The sequence below is a fragment of the Vanessa atalanta genome, chromosome 22 (genome assembly GCF_905147765.1).
Source record: "Vanessa atalanta chromosome 22, ilVanAtal1.2, whole genome shotgun sequence".
Lineage (NCBI taxonomy): Eukaryota > Metazoa > Arthropoda > Insecta > Lepidoptera > Nymphalidae > Vanessa > Vanessa atalanta.
In genome coordinates this window covers 3,640,356-3,659,715 of record NC_061892.1, presented here as the reverse complement: position 1 = coordinate 3,659,715, position 19,360 = coordinate 3,640,356, and positions in this window count along the sequence as shown.

Sequence of the window (19,360 nt, the reverse complement as noted above, 5' to 3'; positions counted from 1 at the left end):
TATAATAATATTAGCAAACCAGAAATTGATTAAAGTATTTTGTTATTATTATTTTATATTATCTTATAACAAATTTATTAAAAGTAATTTTGTTTTGTTAATAATACAAGAATTGTTGTAATGTCAAAATATTAGATTGAGTATTCTAATGTAATATGCAGTCCTTATTTCATTACAATTCAGGTCTTTAACAACGAGAAATAGCTTATATGTAATCCCATATGTTACAAATTTAAGATTTGATCCACCACTAAAAGGTATAGGTAAATGAAGACGTCGGGCCTGCGGTAACCAATGTAACAAATGGAAAAATAAAACTGGTACAAAAACTTTCTCTGTCTACCGGTTACAGCCTAATTTCTCAAAATCTACCGAGTAAAAAGTTACAACAGTGTAATTAAACAAATTCTGATTCCGTAGATTTGTTTTGAAGACAACTTGGAAAATTAAAAAGTTTATTTTTCGCAAAATGGAATGTTCGTTATTTGAAAGAAATATTTTAAATAATGTTTTGCTTTTACTCCAGAAGAGATGAAAGTTGTTTTTTACTTATCATAGGCAATTAAATTGCAAGAACTAACCTACTTTTTTTTTAACACAATAATTGTCTTTATGATCTATCTGTTACCGTTTGACGCTTAAACGCTTGACGATTTAGATGAAATTTGAAACGGGGTTTGTTTGAGTCGAGGTCGAAGTCGAGGGGGGTAAAAAAAAGATAAATTTTCGTATTCTATAAAGTTTTATAAATTTTGCGCAGGACCACAGACTAAGCTAGTTTTAAATATTTAAAACACGTAACGCATTCCTCTTTAAAATAAAATTTTGAAAATTATTATAATCGACTTCCTATACTGTTTACTCATTTTATACCTTTAATTTATATATTATATCATCAGCTATGATTTATATATGTATGTACATACTAGCTATCCGACCCGGCTTCACAAGGGTACAATAATGGTTTATATAAAACAGTTCTACTGAAATACATTATTTTTATTACGATATATAATTATCGTCATATTTAAACCAAGCTACTATCTAAATGAATTATAAACATCCTGTTATCACTCCGTCCATTGATGAAAACCGTTTCATTTGAGTTTATCGCGCTCAAACAGACATGCATACAGGCGGAGTGAGCAAGAGAGTTGGTGAAAGGACTTAATTTCATAACATGTAGTGCTCTATAAAGAAAATTTCGTTAATTATAATAATCCATCGCTCGTAGCTTTGTATGTTATACTAATATTAACATCATAAATATAATAATAATTATTATTTGTATAAATAACAATTTCTAACTTGGAGTAAGTAGGTAGGTTGAAACAATTATATTTCTATTGCTCCAAGATCTTTAATCCAAAATTTGCAGTACACTGATCATGTAATAGATAGTGTAATGGGTGATTTCCATTTTTTGTATTGCCAATATCTAAGCAAATGTATAAAGCTGGATGATTTCTCCTCTTATCAGATTGCAAGCTAATTCTTTCCTTTTTTTTTACTCAGCAAAGTATTATGTTTTTTCCTAATAAAAAATAAGTCTTGCTTCTCACACCGAGTTTGGATATCTGATAAAATCACCAAGATTGGCTGTCTTAACTTATGTAAAATTGTGTAATGTTTAAAATATATAATTTTGTTGTCTTTAAAAGGCTTTTTATTCCTGTAAGTGATGTCAACAATCGAAAGTCACGAAGAATGTAAAAATATACACTTTTTTGCTGACCGTATAATATTTAAATCGGTGAATGTCATTTAAGACCGTTTTTGTGTATTTATAGCGGTAAAGATGGTCAGTCGACTTTTATGGCTCGTTTTAAATATCCATTAGTATTCTACCGTAGTGGGAAGTGGTATCATAATAAAAACTAACCATAAAATCTATGGGCGGAACCACTTACAGGTAGTCCATGTGCCAATCTATTTGCCTGCTATGAAAATAGAAAAACAAATGCATTGTTATTTTATATGCAGAAGCCATCAATTTTAAACAAATAACTAGTTTAGTCACACTAGCATAAGCAACGAAGAATTTCCACAAACATTTTCCTGTAAATACTCAAATACACTAGTTATACTATTTAGGTGAAAATTAATTTATATTTTACCGAATGAGAGCGTAATTTTGTATTGCGCTGTTCTAAAATCACTCTTAAAACATTTATTTAAGATCGAAACTCGTAAGCTATGTTTATTCTGTTAAGTCTTTACAAAATAATAAACATGGCAGATGATGAATGTGAAACGGCACATGCTTTAACCCAAAATCGCTTTATCCCAAAAAACATACCGTTATAGAAATTTACTAGAAGAGCCTTATAAAATATATCGATATTGGCTAAAGTTGAGTTATGAGACATTTTTTATTCCGTCTAAAATATAATTCTCGCTTTTCAGTCCTCCCTTCTTTTTAAAGGTTTTGGTTTTGGTGGCTCAAATATTAATGATAATTTGCCATCGATTTCTGATTGTGGCCATCTTAGCGAGGGTGTAGAAATTGCTCGGCTAGGAGTTGCTTGATCAGGATTCTACGAATCCTCTAGGTATATTGGCCTCAGTGATGCCCAAAACATCAAGTTTTTCTTATTATTATAATAAAATAATAAAGTTGTACAATTTTATTTTGGTACAGATCTCATATTTCACGGCAAAATAGGATCATGAAATGACAGAATTTAATATGGGATATTGACTGTAATAATCATTAAAGGATTTGTACAAGCATCGAATTAGGGGATAGCTGAAAATAATTTGGACATTTTACAATTGAGATGAAATGTCTGTTCTTACAATATAGCCTCACAGATTATTGTTTTAAAGAATTTTTTTTTTTTTTGCATTAGCAGCCCGTAAAGTCCCACTGCTGGGATAAAGGCCTCCTCTCCCTTTGAGGAGAAGGTTTGGAGCATATTCCACCACGCTGCTCCAATGCGGGTTGGCGGAATACACATGTGGCAGAATTTCGTTGAAATTAGACACATGCAGGTTTCCTCACGATGTTTTCCTTCACCGCCGAGCACGAGATGAATTATAAACACAAATTAAGCACATGAAATTTCAGTGGTGCCTGCCTAGGTTTGAACCCGAAATCATCGGTTAAGATGCACGCGTTCTAGCCACTGGGCCACCTCGGCTTTAAAGAATTGCAAGGATTTATTTAGCCATTAGATTATTAAAATATATATTTACTTAATGTATTTGTGTATATAATTTATTCGAAACCAAATTTAAAGACGAATATATCGATTGGCAAAAGGTCGTAATACAAACAGACCAACAAATAATTTAACATAATGTCGCATCCATTCTATCCTAATTCAACAGCTAATCCAAGCACATGTTGTATTATACGCTCGTACAAATCCAGTGGACACATTCAATTTCACGGGCAGCCTCGCCTCAGCATAAACAGTTCTTCCGTCTATGTATCAATCGTCAGGCGATTTATGAACGAATGTCCTGCCGAAGCATGAAATATGTTGGGTTATAAAGTGAAGTAATGGTGCGTTTCTTTTGGTTTCACTTTTTACAGGATTATATGATAGATTCCTGACAACTTCATAGTTATGAAATGGAAGAATATTTGATGTTTTTTTTTTTACTTTACAATGATAATGTAATTTTACCATAAAATAAATAGTCAAAAATTTTGGAGCTCAAATTAAAGTCATCATATAAAATGATGTCATTTTATATGATGACTTTAATTAAAATTAAAAAAATGTGGACTTATTATGTACAATCGTATTAAGCTAGCTTTAAATTTTACATGAACAATTTTCAAATGTAGAATAGGTCGGTAAATTGGCAAATAGGTAGGCCGCTTAATAGTAAGTGTATATTAACCATCGATAACATTGCCAATGTGCCACAAACTTTAGGAACTAGGATGTTATGTCCCTTGTACTTGTGGTTGCACTGTTCAGTTGTAGCGTGATTTCTCTATCATAATCCGATAATACGGCGAACTGACACCCTGAGAGTTGAGATACCGGACCGACGGCTTTCTGAGGCACAGAAGTGTGGTTAACTGAACACTAACAATTTTATCCATATAATATATTACCTATAAACACTTACACATCCTCATTTTAAAAGATTAAATATCAAACTAATTCCGTTTTGGATTGTACCAAGATTCTACCAAGGAAAACTGAGTAACTCTTCATAACTCAGTTTCTTGCTATTGGTAAATTGTTATCTATTGCTGAGCTGCCTTAATACCAGAAATATCAAATGAAAAAATAAAAAATGTTCGAACTTAAAAGGACGTCTGTGTACAATAATCCGTAAATTCAGACGACCTATATTTCTATGGCAATTCGATTCACACGCGAACAGTTCGTTTGGACTTTGATATATCGCAACGAGACTATTGTGAAAGATATAAGAAAAATATGTCCGTAAAATTGTTGCAATTACTTCAAAATAAGTTTATTTTGTATATATTTATTATTCTTGGTCACTAGATATGAGGAAGGTGAGATACTTTTTTGATTAGCGAATGAAACATAGGTCGATATTTCTAATGGGTAAAAATATACTCACGATCAATAATATTAAAAAGATTGACCAAAGTTGATTTATTGAAGTCTTTTTTGGCAGCTTAAGCTTGTATGTTTATTTGACCTTGTGTAGCTCTGAAGCTATCAAATTTTGACCAATGAGGTTTGAAGAGGTAAATCTGAGAGTTCTGTTGTCATGAGTTATATACTGTTATTTCATGTCATACAAAATAGTTTCAATCCCATATTTCGAAAATGTATTTTCATGTAAAATATTTCGTTCTTTAGTACAGTAGGATTTTTTAAACTTATGAAAGATTACTGAGTATTGTATCGTATTATAGATATTTAATTTTAAATACACAATACTGAGCGTATCATTCGTAGGATGTATTTCATCTTGTGTGTAATGTGCAAAGTGCTATGTGCTCACTTATCTTAAGCTGACACAGTGTCTTGACACACGGCCCTGTGTCTAGACACCGGGAGCTCGAATCAAGCACGATAAATCATCACAAAACAAGCACTTAGCCCCGATGAGCGAGGAATCTCTTATTCAATTTCTCGTGTGAAATATCTTTGTTGTTTTTTATAAGAAATATAATGTTTTGTTAGAAGAATTATAAAAAGAAAAATTTATTATATTATGTTTTACTATAAACGTTACTATATTTACTTTTTATGTAAATGCGAAAACTAAACAATCACAAGAGAAGTAGAGAATAATATACTTTTACATTGAATTGACTTAATATGATAGAGACTATTTTTTATGCTAAAGGTGGCAAACGGAGACTCATCTGATGGAAAGCGGCTACAACAATCCATAGACAACTGACAATGGCAACACCGGTGTCTTACAGATGGGTTGCCGGCCTTTTAAGATCTTGAATTATCTATAATAAAAACTTAATAACCGTATAATATTGTAAATATTAAATAACATTGAATTCATTTTGTTTTTTTTTTCGAATTTTTACTTGATAACACTAGTGTTTCACATTGCGCTGACGTTTTATACCAGATGATTTACATACTGATATAAGTTCTTATTAATAAAATGTCTTTTACTAGAGTATCGAAGTTTAATTTATCGAGTGAGTAGTGATTAGTGTAGTATATTGATAGTATCCATTATGGATTCTAGTAATAATGGTGTTTTGAATGTCAGCAAAGTTATCTGAACATTGGAAGTAAACTGGAAGTGCTTAAGTAAAATATCAATTTAACGCCGACAGCGTACAAAATAAGAGCCTTTGCAATTGAGGCATATATAAATATATTTATTATTAAACTACAGTTTCTATTATTAATTAAGATACTAAAGCCTGATTAAATAAATGATTAATTCTTCGAATGAATAACGATATTCGATACAATTCATTATTTAGAGTTTTTTATTAGCATTAGCAGCCCGTAAATGTCCCACTGCTGGGATAAAGGCCTTCTCTCCCTTTGAGGAGAAGGTTTGGAGCATATTCCACCACGCTGCTCCAATGCGGGTTGGCGGAATACACATGTGGCAGAATTTCGTTGAAATTTGACACATGTAGGTTTCCTCACGATGTTTTCCTTCACCGCCGAGCACGAGATGAATTATAAATACAAATTAAGCATATGAAAATTCAGTGGTGCCTGCCTGGGTTTGAACCCGAAATCATCGGTTAAGATGCACGTGTTCTAACCACTGGGCCATCTGGGAATAACAATATTCGATACAATTCATTATTTAGAGTTTATTTCATTATAATTTTAATCTACTAGTTCACTGATATAGAGACAAGAGTAATAATATTAAAGACTTCTGTAAACGGAATAAAACACTAAAAATAATAAGAAAATCTAATTCGAATAAAATATTTAAACCAGCACCGTTATAGCCTTACTAAAGTACAGACAAGGAATTATAAAATACCTACGAACTTTTATAGTGGCCATATTCACTCAAAAAGTAATAAAATACGCGACTTTATTGAAGGAGACTTTAAGATCCATAAAATCTTCCAGCAAACAACTAAACTTTGAAAGACGTAAAGATGAACCCGGAGTCTCAAAAGTTGCGGATACTTTTAGTTTAAATAAACTAGATATTGAGTTGAATGTATCAATCTGGATCATTGAGTACTTAGTTTACGATAGCCAACTTTGTTATCATAACAATAGTTTGTAGGAATTAAGCCGATCTATCAATCTGTCTGTTTATTTGTCTGTCTTCTTGACTTTTGTCTCATTTTCATATCGAAATATTTACAAAAATAAGATAAAAATCGTGGTACATTACCATACGATCTGCTTTAAAATTTCAAATCTTGTCAAAATTGTATATGTTTATGGTATAGGTGGCAAACGTGCAGGAGGCTCACTTCATCATTAGGTGAGCAACTTTCCATCAGGTCCTGTGTGTTTGTCAACCAACCGCCCATGGACATCTGCAACACCAGATCTTGCAGGTGTGTTGCCGGCATTATCGAATGTCGAATTAAGTAAAGTATAAATAGTACGACACAATTTAAATATAGCATCGACAAATTAAATAATGTAATCAATCGTTAATTTGCCGAATGTATTTGGTTATATGACATTGCAAATTATTACGTTTTGCGTAAAGATTTCGATATAAAGATTTGCATAAGAAATAAATACAGATTGATGATTTTGAAGACGCACTTAATTCGGATCTGATCGGTTTGACGAATTTTGTCGATGCTTCCTATATCTAAGTTGTCTCATACCAAGTTTATAAGTCAATCACCATTTCAATAGTTTACTTGGTGGCAGGGCTTTTTGCAAGCCCGTCTGGGTAGGTACCACCCACTCATGAGATATTTTACCGCCAAATAACAGTACTCTGTATGTTGTGTTCCGTGACCACTTACCATCAGGTGGCCCATATGGTCGTCCGCCACCCATTGCCATAAAAAAAGAAAAATAAGACACTTGGCAGTGGTATATGGGCAGTCCCAACTATTACTCCGACTTCGTATTCTATATACAAAACTATTTACATTTATCAATGATATACGAATATTTTAAGGGGTTAGTCTTGCTTATTTTTTTTTAGTTTAACACTAACCCGCTTACCTGATTAAAAAGGTACTTTCGTTAATTGATAATTTACATTTAGTTTATGAAAGGACGTAGACGTACATACATATAAATTTTGTATAATATTGTTACGAGCTTGAGTAATAAATAGAGTCTGTAAAAAAATTATTTACGGCAGCAATAAACATGATAAAGTTATTCGATAAATCGCTTATTAGTTTACGGAGGGCGAGAGTCTTCATAATATTCGCAGGTATCTTCCTTGTACTTCGCTGTAAAAATATATTCACTAATAGTTTGGTACAAGATTAAAATTCTGACAATAATCACGTCAAATTGTCTATAGTCACAATATTATGTGTTCACCATGTGTTTGCTTCTAAGGTCCGAAACACATCTGTGAAGCGCGATAAGTAAGGAAAAGTATTTTCAATGTCAATGAATCAGAAACATTGCATTCAAATAACTGCTTAATAGCATAAAAGTGGAAAATCAGCGCAAAGGAACTCTAGCCTATGCAAGGGCGTGTGGAGTCGGTAGGGCAGAGAATAAATACGCAGTGTGACGTGCTTTCTCGAACGTCCGCGCGTCTGCGTGTACATATGTATGCACCTCGTGTAAAACCTCCGCGAGCATGCTCTGCTAGATGTTCGCCGGAACATATATCACTGCGTTCTACAAACAAGCGTTATTGATCGCTTTATGATCGCCCGTGTTAACTTAAATCTTATCTTATTTAACCTAAAACGTTTCTGTTTATTTTGTGATTCTAAAATTATCAATACATTTTCCACAGCAACATAAAAGTCAACACTGTTCACTTTTAAAGAGCCAACGCTAAAAATTTTAAAGGAAATGTCACTGGATTTCGTGGCAAAATATTAAAGCCGGTTCAAGCTAGTTGCCTACGTATTGTTTTCCAACTTTTTCATGACACGAGTATTATTAAAAAGGACTTTATTTCAAAGAGAAAGGGTGTATTTTTGTTTATCAAACTCACGTATTTTCAAAGGTTTAATGAAATATTGAAAACATCAGCTCCCGCTTTTGATTTTACTAATTGGTGCTAAAGAAGTTACAGTGTTTATTTTCGGTTTAAATAAGCGTTAATTTAAAATAAGCGTATTTTTATTACAGTTAACTTCATTGTTAATATCGGATACCCAATTACGGCACATAACTGTACTTATAAAATACGTTTAAATCTAAATTACGGAAATAGAAAAAAACTTTTTTTTATATTGTTAATAAATTGTTAATAAGCTGTAGTAAGTTTTGCTTAAGTATTATAATTAGAAAAACCGATTCAAGCCACAATTAACTTATATATAATTTATGTCTAGAATACTCTACTTGAATAGTTCGTGAAAGAAAATGGTAAACTATACCCTGAAGTACAAGTGATCAGTATAACCTAATAATCAATAATGTATTTCTTATTTTTAAAAGTCAGATTACGTAGTTGTATATTTGAAACATTTATTCACTCACTATATAGTCACGATTTAGCTCTTAGCCTCTTTTATTTGATCACAAATTTGAATAAAGTTCTAACAGAAAAAACGTTTTCACGCGACGCTGAAGCTGAGGATCCTATTTTGATATTGACCTGTTTTGAGGGCAGACATAAAAAAAAAATTTGTTTGCTTAAGATATTATCGCGACCTTTTTTCCGCTGAAAGGAGACTATCTCAGTAACACATTTCACTATCGAGTACAGTCTTTATCACGCTCGGCTATTATCCCGATCTGTTAATTGTATTGGAATTATGAGTAATTATATTATGTCATATTATATAACATCCTTTCTATCGTTGGACTTCTGCCTCCCTTCGTATATACGTAATTAATTAAAAAATAATCAATTGGAAAATACACTAACCCGCATTGGAGCAGCGTGGTGGAATAGGCTATAAACCTTCTACTCAAAAGGAGAGGAGGCCATAGCCCAGCAGTGGGAAATTTAAAGGCTGTTAATGTTGACACTATGGATAGCATCAGCTTTATTAACTTAGTTATTTACATTCGGTAATACTTCCAAAATATATATGTGATGCGTTCAATTTTATAGCTATATAAATATCCACTGTATAACACATAGACTAATTTACCAAAACTCTTATTGTTGTCAGATTAGAACAGAGTACTTCATATATTATTTCCGATCGCATAAATTAATTCTAAATTAAAAGTATTATGTTTATATTACTAGTACTGCGATTCTGTAAGAATTCGTAACTCACTCGTGTAAGGTTGACAACCGATTTACGGTGATACGTCTTTTGATACGAGTATCCTATAAATGTAATGATTATATTCAATGTCGTATTTCACATTCTTAGAATTCAAGATCGTGTTCTGAGGTGAGTTACGACTTACAACTTACAACTACTAGCTCATGGACCTTTGTGTGAGTGTTGGTAAAGTGTATGGGTGTGAGTGTGTGCGTACGTATGTATGCGTGTTGAGTGATTGTGTAGATTTAAATAGATTTTTTTTTGTAAGTATGTACGTTTTATTCAAATATATAATGGTGTAAGGGTTTTATATTTATAATATTATGTAGAGTTATATTAAGGTAATGTTTTACTTTGTTTATTGTGTAATAAATAAGGCGTGACAAATTGGCTATTAACGTTTCCCTGTCAATATATCACAAGGCTTTGAATCGTGAGCTTCGTTAAGGTTCAAACACACTTGTTCAATCAAGCGAAGCGAGACGTGATCTCGAGGCGTGATATTTTGTAAAGCAACCGCCATACCCGTGAGATCATGAGAGATAGCAATAAAGGCGCTTCGAAATCATTGTGTCAAACAGACGTGAATTTTGTTTGGCAGACGCAATTTTTTTCTCTATATAGCATAGGCAGTGATTTTACTTAAAGTTACTTGTCTCGCTTAACGGCTATATATTTATTTTTTAAATAACATAGCCCTCATACATAGCCTTTTGGCGTACTGTTAAATATAAAAGAGCTAATCAAAAAGACAACAAGATTTAGACATAGACAATTTTATTACTTTTTCTGACTATATCTTTAACAAGTAGTAACTTACGCTTCAGCTTTTATAGTTGACAACTTGATGTATGATGTGCCTTTCCGCTGCCTATTCAGACTTGAATGGTATTTGATCTAGATTTGGTTGAATAAAACCTTTTTGGTTAGGTTATATTGAGAACTCATATATTATCAATGATGTATGTATTAAACGTCTACTAATATTATTATTATTAAGTTATGTACATAAAATATGATTTATTAAGACAAGTCTTAGTTTCGTGTTTGCTCCTTTAAATCAACTGCAAAGGGTTGAAGTAAATATATCCTTAAACTTCAATTAGCGTTCTTTCACAACGAATGTATTGAAATTTGATTAATATTAATAATATATATATATATATATATATATGTTGTAGGGGGCAAACGAGCAGGAGACTCATCTGATGGAATGTGATTACCACCTCCCATGGACATCTGCAACACCAGGGGAGTTGCAGGTACGTTGCCGGCCTTTAAGGAATAAGTACGATATTTTCTTGAAAGTTCCCAAGTCGTTCGGAAAATCCGCTGGCGAAAGCTGGTTCCACAGAGTGGCATATTAATAAATGATAATAATAATATAATGATAAATCATCAATATAATAGATAGATAACGTGTGACGTTTCTTAATTTCCATGTAGGATATTTACATGGTGATATAGGGCTTGTCATGCCCGTCTGGGTACTGTAGAGTAGTCTAGGTAGATTCTTCTCCCTTTGAGAGGAAGGTTTGGAGCATATTCCACCACGCTACTCCAATGCGGGCTGGTAGAATACACATGTGGCAGAATTTCATCGAAATTAGACACATGCAGGTTTCCTACGATGTTTTCCTTCACCGCCGAGCAGGAGAAGAATTAGAAACACAAATTAAGCAGGCAGGCAGGCAACACTGAATTTTCATGTGCTTAATTTGTGTTTATAATCTCGTGCTCGGCGGTGAAGGAAACCTGCATGTGTCTAATTTCAATGAAATTCTGCCACCTGTATATTCCGCCAACCCGCATTGGAGCAGCGTGGTGGAATATGCTCCAAACCTTCTCCTCAAGAGAGAGGAAGCCTTAGCCCAGGAGTGTATGTTTAAAGATTATCTATGTAATATAAAAATAGGAGTTTTTAATGTCAAGAGAAAGCCTTATTGAAAGACTATTAAGATAAAGATTAGGATTCCTCCAATAGACACTCAATTCCCAGATAAACAAACCTCCAATACTTACAACAATAAATTTTGTAGTAGGTCTGGGATCGCTAATAGCATAACATTGTCAAGGTTGAACTCGGGACTGTGAGGTTGATATTCGGTTAAGCCATTGAATATTAAGTCTGTATAGTTATCATAATTTATTATGTTCTTCTGAGAATATTGCATAATAATAATAGAGATACTTAGAATATGGAATTTGGACAAAGTGTACATCGTTCCACTGGTACTCTCCAGCTCGGGAGTAATCCCAAATCATCTACACCATACTATTAAATTACTACAACTCCCAGAAAATGCATATATCACCATGCAAAAAGCTGCCATCCTAAATACATGCCGTATTGTACGTCGTTTTCTTCAGGATGAACCTACATAAAACATATTGACTACATAAATAAGATCATTTACTTGGCCATGCCCGTAAATGGTTTACAAAAATACCAGCTCACGGCTGAGAAAAACAGATATCGTATAAAGATAATAATAATAATAATATAGCTTTATTTATTCCATACATGCATACATTGTAAATAATAATAATAATAACAGAAATTAACAAATAGATCTTAAATGGTAAAATCAACTTTAAATACATTATAATAATAGTTGAAGTGCATAAATTAGATAAATTTTTAATCAATATTGCATATTCGTATGAAATCTATTAGATTTATCATATTATTCTCAAATGTTTGAAACAAGGTAACACTGAGTTCATTGCCGCTTCTTCGAGGTAGAATCTACATTCAGAACCGGTGGTTGCTTTACGCTTATTACAGTTATGTGAAATGATGACTGGAAAGGTAAAAGCGTAAGTATTATTTAAATTTGATTTATTTTTTTGACAACTAAAATTTTTTTGAAATATTCGAATTGCTTACTAGTTTGGATTATTATTTACCCCCAAGACAGAAGATATGAATATACTTTACAAATTAAGAGCATCGTACTCGCATGTAGATTCACATGTAGGCTAGTACTAGTTTTTACCAGTATATACATACATATATACGACTTTACCTTCATTCTCTTATTTTCTTTATTGGGATTGGGAATCCACCTACCAATACCATAGGTAGGTAAAGGTAGTATTCCAGAATTTCAAACTACGATCATTTCCAAAAAAAAAAATCATTCTATAATTTGTCGCCTAAGAAATGTATTCTAAATGTGTAAAATTACTAATAAAATCTCACAGTGTGCATGCAGTACTGAAATGTTTAACCGCTATTTCATTCCACATCAACCGGGCATGACGAATGGTCTGTCGTCACTTCCTTGTCAATATGACGCTCAGCTCTGACGTAAGCTTTGTTGCTTTTATCCATGCCGCATTGATGTACAACGTGCCTTCTAATGCCTATTGCAATTTGTAATTTATCATTTTTGTAAGCCTTTCGTTGCGTATATTCTGGTGAAATATTTCTTTCATAATGTCCTATATAACGATATTGTATGTTATGTTATTATGAGTCTTAACTTGTTTTAACTGGTACATTCATACCATACAATGTACGCTTTCATACAAGCTGTTTGACATTTTCTGTCAATGAACTCTCGTTTCCAGGTTTTTTATTTTAAAGTTTGCAATGTGATATTCATTTGATCTATCTAGAATCAAGTCGTATAGAAAGAGTTATAAGTCAGCGTTAGACAGTGTAGCTGTGTTTGCGCACACACTTGTACGTAAGAATATTCTCTGTGTAGTTGGTTGACCATCAGTCAGTTAAGAACTGTCAATTAAAATCAAACTTACTCGAAATATTTAGTTGTCACTTTTTTTTTCGTTTAGAGATGATGTTACACTTGAAAGCGAACATATGGGTTTTAAGTAACAAAATAGTAGTCCTACAAATGTTAGACTGAATTTGTTTACAAATGGTTTCTTAGTGATGTGTTACTACATCTTTCAGCACGAGATGAATTATGCCAATTTAAATACAGACAGAATTTTTGTTCCCATTCCTAAAGGCACATTGATGCTGTTATAAATAGTGACAATGTCCACGAGCAGTGGTGATCACTTACCGTTAAGTGGACTATTCGTAAATCCTGCCGCAATGACAAGTGATTGAATTTTTTTTTAAAACCGTAGTGATAATATATTGAATTAAATTATTAGAAAATACAAATTAGGTCACTTCAAAGTGCTGTCTGTACATAAAAACGCTCGTTATTCACTCGAACTATAATTTAATATAAACTTCTTGCATTCAGACTCTTATAACTTGTTGAAATAAAATTAATGGTATCATTAAAACTTAAAAACAAATTATGAAACGACGTTTATGTTCTACGATGCGTCTTGAGAACTTTTAATGTACACATTTGTGCGAAAGTTGTAGTATAATTTGCTTAAATGCTTTCAACTGTTTAAGTAAAGGTCGATGCATGAATCTCGTAAAGCGTTTCCAGTCTGAAATGCTATCGTGCGCAGTTGATTGCCGAGGGCGAGTAGTCTAGGAGATGATTGTATTATTATTTATATATTGTGTCAATAAATATTTGACAGGTATTTTTGTAATATTGAGGTATTACACACCTTATAAAGATAATAATTTCAACTTATTCTTTATGTACTATTAATATTATTTTGATATTATTTTTATTTTAAGAACTTATTGCATAATAATGATTGGCATGTCATGTGCAATTGATTGTCAGTTCAAATGATATATTCTATAAGCCTTGAAATGTGATTTATTCCCTGTCTAAGTATTTTTTATACAATATACTGAATAATTGTACGAATATTATTTGGGTTAGCGATAAGACTTACAATTAAAGCAGTTTTATTACATTACAAAGGATAATAATTAAAAACGTTTCAATAAACGTTATCGTTATATTTAGTTGTATAATTTCGTTTATATTTCTTAAGCTATAATTTAATTTAAATTAAAAAAAATTAGCTGACATATATAAAATTGGCCAAGCCCGTTTCACTAATTATCTGAGGCAAATAAATAATACACTTTTAATATTATAGTAGATAATCAATATTAATTTGACAAAAAAAATAACCCGATAGATGTTAAGGGAGATATAATTGAAATTTACAATCGTCTCTCGGCCTATAGCCACTCTGCTGGCTCCCGCACGTCTCCCAGTAACAGCGTGTAATTAGACAAAGCGGCGTGTAAATGCGACTGCACTTAATACCCACTATTACTTATGTTCCGAACTTCATACGACTTTTTTAATCTATACGAAGTATTTTTCGCTTCGCTAATTTTATTTGAAAGGTTTTCAGTTGTTGCGGTTTGTGAATAAAGTACCTATTTAAAACTAGGTTACAAACCATGTAAGGAATCCATCTGACTGACTTTAGGTATTACAACCATTATCAACGGAGTATTTTTTACGCAGGGAAGTCTTTCATAATCTCAGGCCTTTTCGTGTGAGATTCTTTCGTTCAATTGCGAAATCCTTAAAATATTGTGTTGCTTGTTGTTCTTCTTGAGGCTCGGCAGAACTCTCTTCTCTCTTTACTGGGATACAACAGTCTAAAACTGTTCTGGCTGAAGCGGAATTAGCGATCTCATATACGGTTCGACGGTACCGTACCGTACTGTAAAAATATATCATAATATATAATAATATCTAACGAAAGTGGAACAGAAACATTTTAAATAACCATTACTTTAATCTTATTCATATACAATTTTAATTAAAGGTACATGTATATGCTCAAATTTTATGAAATGCTTTCAAAGTACTATATTATTTGGTGGTAAGGCTTTGTGCGAGCTTATCTGTTTAGGTCCTCGATTGTCACATATTTTCCCACTAAAAATGGATTCTTAGTATTGTTGTGTTCCGATTTGAAAGATCAATGAGCCAGTGTAATTAAAGGATCAAGGTTGGTGGTATATCAACAAATAGAATGCTTAATATTTCTTACAGTGTGTTTATATTTGTGCCCAACCAAGTTGCCCAGTTGCCAGTGTATCTGGCGCGAAAACATTGTAAGTATAAACCTAATAATTTAAACAAGACGTAAATACATCAAATACGAACAATAAAAGGTTTTTACTTATAAAAAAGGCATAAGACTATTGCTAAATTAACACGAGAAGTTGAAAATGCTTGAAAAAGCAAACAAGAGATGCGAAAGATTATAAGCTAACAAACAGTTCGACGTGTTCACATACGAGTGTTTTGTTAAATTTTAAAAACGGAATTTGTTTAAACTAAAACATTTCAGGAAAAATGTTTTAAACAAATCTCCCACACCTGCGATTTATTCTAACACTACCCAAAACGTGATACGAAAGAATAGCATTCGTTTCAAAATGGTGTTTTGAAATATAAAAACGGCGTACCGCGTAATTTTGGACTTTTGAATATTTATACTTTTAATACCACAAAATTAGAACCATAATTCATTCGCGCAATGTAGAATATATTATGATATATTTGACTTTTCTACCATCGTTGGTCTTTTTATTTACTCAGTGGAAACTTCCAGAAAGTTTCCCGGACTGGGAAAAAACCGGATTATGTGAGATTCTTTTCCACTAAAACCACACGAGGCCATCCCTGCTGCCATATTGTGCGGAGCCATCTGAATTAGGACGTGCTGGGCTCCCAACTCACCCGTTCACGACCCCAACACTCTACAAAGGCTCTCTACACACTTTATTTAATTACTCCTTACATAATTTTATTTGTGAAGCTGCGCATTTTAAATTAGAAAATGTGTAAAGCTGGTCTACTTCCCCATCCAAAAATCAATTGAACATAAACTCTTATCTTTCTATGATTAAAATAAAACTTCATCAGCTTCTGTCATCTTTGCATTAAACTCTGAGTTGTTACTGGGAAATTCTTGACAGAAAAACTGAGAAGCTTCCTTTTTGTAGCTCTTACCAAGAAGTTGAACCTTGAAATACGTCAAGATATGAAGCCTTGTCAGCTAGCTATTAGACTATTCTCCAAGTAGTAGTTTGACGTAGAAAAATATTTTTTGGTTCCTAGTGTACTGTTAATATACTAATGCTTATACTAAATTAATGGTAAGCAAAATTCGGCGCCCAACGTGGGGCCATTGTAAGGAAAATTAGTCTTAACGTCGATTATAGTATAAATAATAATTCATCAGGTTATGATCAAATTCGATTTAGCGGTTGTTTTATATAAAGAAATCCATAATACTCCGTCGGAAAGGATCTAGATTTCTTTAAAGAAATTTATATAACAAGGAAACTCACTCGATTCGAACACAGCTTAAAACTTAAAACATGAAACTTGCTGGTAGTGGCAAAACAGACTCATATCGTTTTACCATTTATGTTAAAACTTTCGAGTTGCCGTCATATATGTTTTCAGTATTATCCTTAAGACGAAAAAAAAAATTTTAAAAGTAGCAGTCAACATTTATAATAGTTGAGTACACACAACATTTCAGAGCTCAGTAAATGAAAATTTTCTGGAACTAATTCCGCGAACGCGAGAATAATGCGTAATATGTAATAAATTATGGTTCAAAGTTCAAGCGTGTGTTCAATTAAATTAATATAATCTTATTTGTATATGTATTTATATAAAATTAAGCAACTTCCTAGAACAAACTCCATCATTTGTCAACAAAAAAGACTTGAGCTTAGCAGTGGAAAATTTGCGGTCTACTACGCTTTATAACAAAACTCTGAACAAAAAGTAAGAAAAATAAACCAATATTAAAAAAACAGCTTCAGAATGAATATTCATCTCAATTGGAGAGCTATTAAAGTTAATATAAAATAATTAAAGGCGAGTCCAAAGTTTCTGTTTATTCATAACCGAGTCAATTGTAACGAGTTTAAACTTGAAAACATTAAATTCTCCGTGAGAATCAAAGCAAATCGGCTGTACCAACAATAAGTAAATCCAAGGCTGAGGATTAATTTTGCAAATGAGACCTTTATTATGAATATTCAGTTTTGTCACCATCTTTACTGTTCTTGGTGATTTTAATATTATTGTAATTAACAGTATAAAACTTTACAAACAATTTGAGCAACGAATTTAAAATTGAGTTTTGGACTTACAGCATTTTTATAGGAAATATAAACTTAATTTTGACAGTAAATTCAATTAAAACGTTCGGAGAAAACTCGTATCAGAATAGCCCATACTGTAAGTTGCTTTTCAACATTTCTCGAATGATTTTTCCAGAGCACTGCTGTAGCTCAAATCTTCCGTAATTTTTTGACGTTTTTCATTTGATCACTACCATTGAAATTTCCACCTCAACGACGAGACTCATGGACTGAGATCGAAATAAATAATGGCGCAATTAAAGTACGTTAGAATTAGCGACAAATAAAACATCATACAGAGATCATTATTGTTTATTTTATATTTTAATTTGAAGGTAATTACCGTATGATTTTACTGAAAGGAAATGGCGATATCGCGTCGAAACCTCCTGTTAGGTAAATTGGCATATAAATTAGAGGATTCTGATTCTGATTATTACTTCTGATAAAAGTGAATCCCGTATTATAATTGGAAACGTTTGATGTATCGAGGTAAGAGTAATTTGACTGTACGATGGTTGTGTCGGCATAATCAAAGCCTCCTGATCTAGAAGAACAATTACTTCTGAATAACGTCAGATATCGTAAACGATGACAGATCAGTTCGCTATGAAATGGGTAATTTTAATTGGTACTACTTTGCAAATCAATTCTTCAAGTAAATACTTGGCAGCGCTCGTTCGTACAACACCATTTTAATTTTGTGAGAAAATAAGTTCTTTATTGATGACGCAGTAAAGATTTACTCGATTCCTCGATCCAATATTTTAACAGCATTGATATTAATGTTAAGTTAATTAAAATAGCAACAGTACAAAAAATATACAAATTATATTATTATGAAAAAAAAACCATAAAATTTTCTATGTAAATACCCATTTTTGACTTAAGCTAACTACGCTATACATCGGTTTAATTCTTAATTTTAGCTGATGAAGTCCCCGATTTGAGACGGTACTGCAATAAAACTGCTATCTGCAAAAGGAACGAACGAACGTTATAAATTATAATTATTGTCATGACTAATTATGGTATTAATATTTATTCAGGATCCGAAATAACAGAGGAACAAAAGTCTTAAATGAATACGTAACATTTCATTTGTGACAAAATAAAGTAGATTGTATTATTTTACAAGGACAAAGTTTACGAGATCTTTTCCTGGTCATAATATATGTACATACAGATAAATTACGCGTTCAATACACTAGAGACGAACAAACGATTTCAATTCTTGTTTTTATTTGGATTGGAGATTTATTTATATCGAAGTAATATTTATACCGTTTATTTTACTATAACAACCAAATTATCTTGAAATATTAATAACGATGTATTCATTTTGAAGGTTGAAAAGAAAAGTATGTTTAACCAACTTAAAAAATAACGAAAGGTTCTCAATGAATCTGTATATAATGTTTGATGGTATCATTTGTGATTTAGGTAGTTGGATGAACAAATTAGGCTCCTGTTGTTAAGTTTTCACCAGCACCCATAGACTTTGACGCTGTAAAAATATTACCTATTTTTTA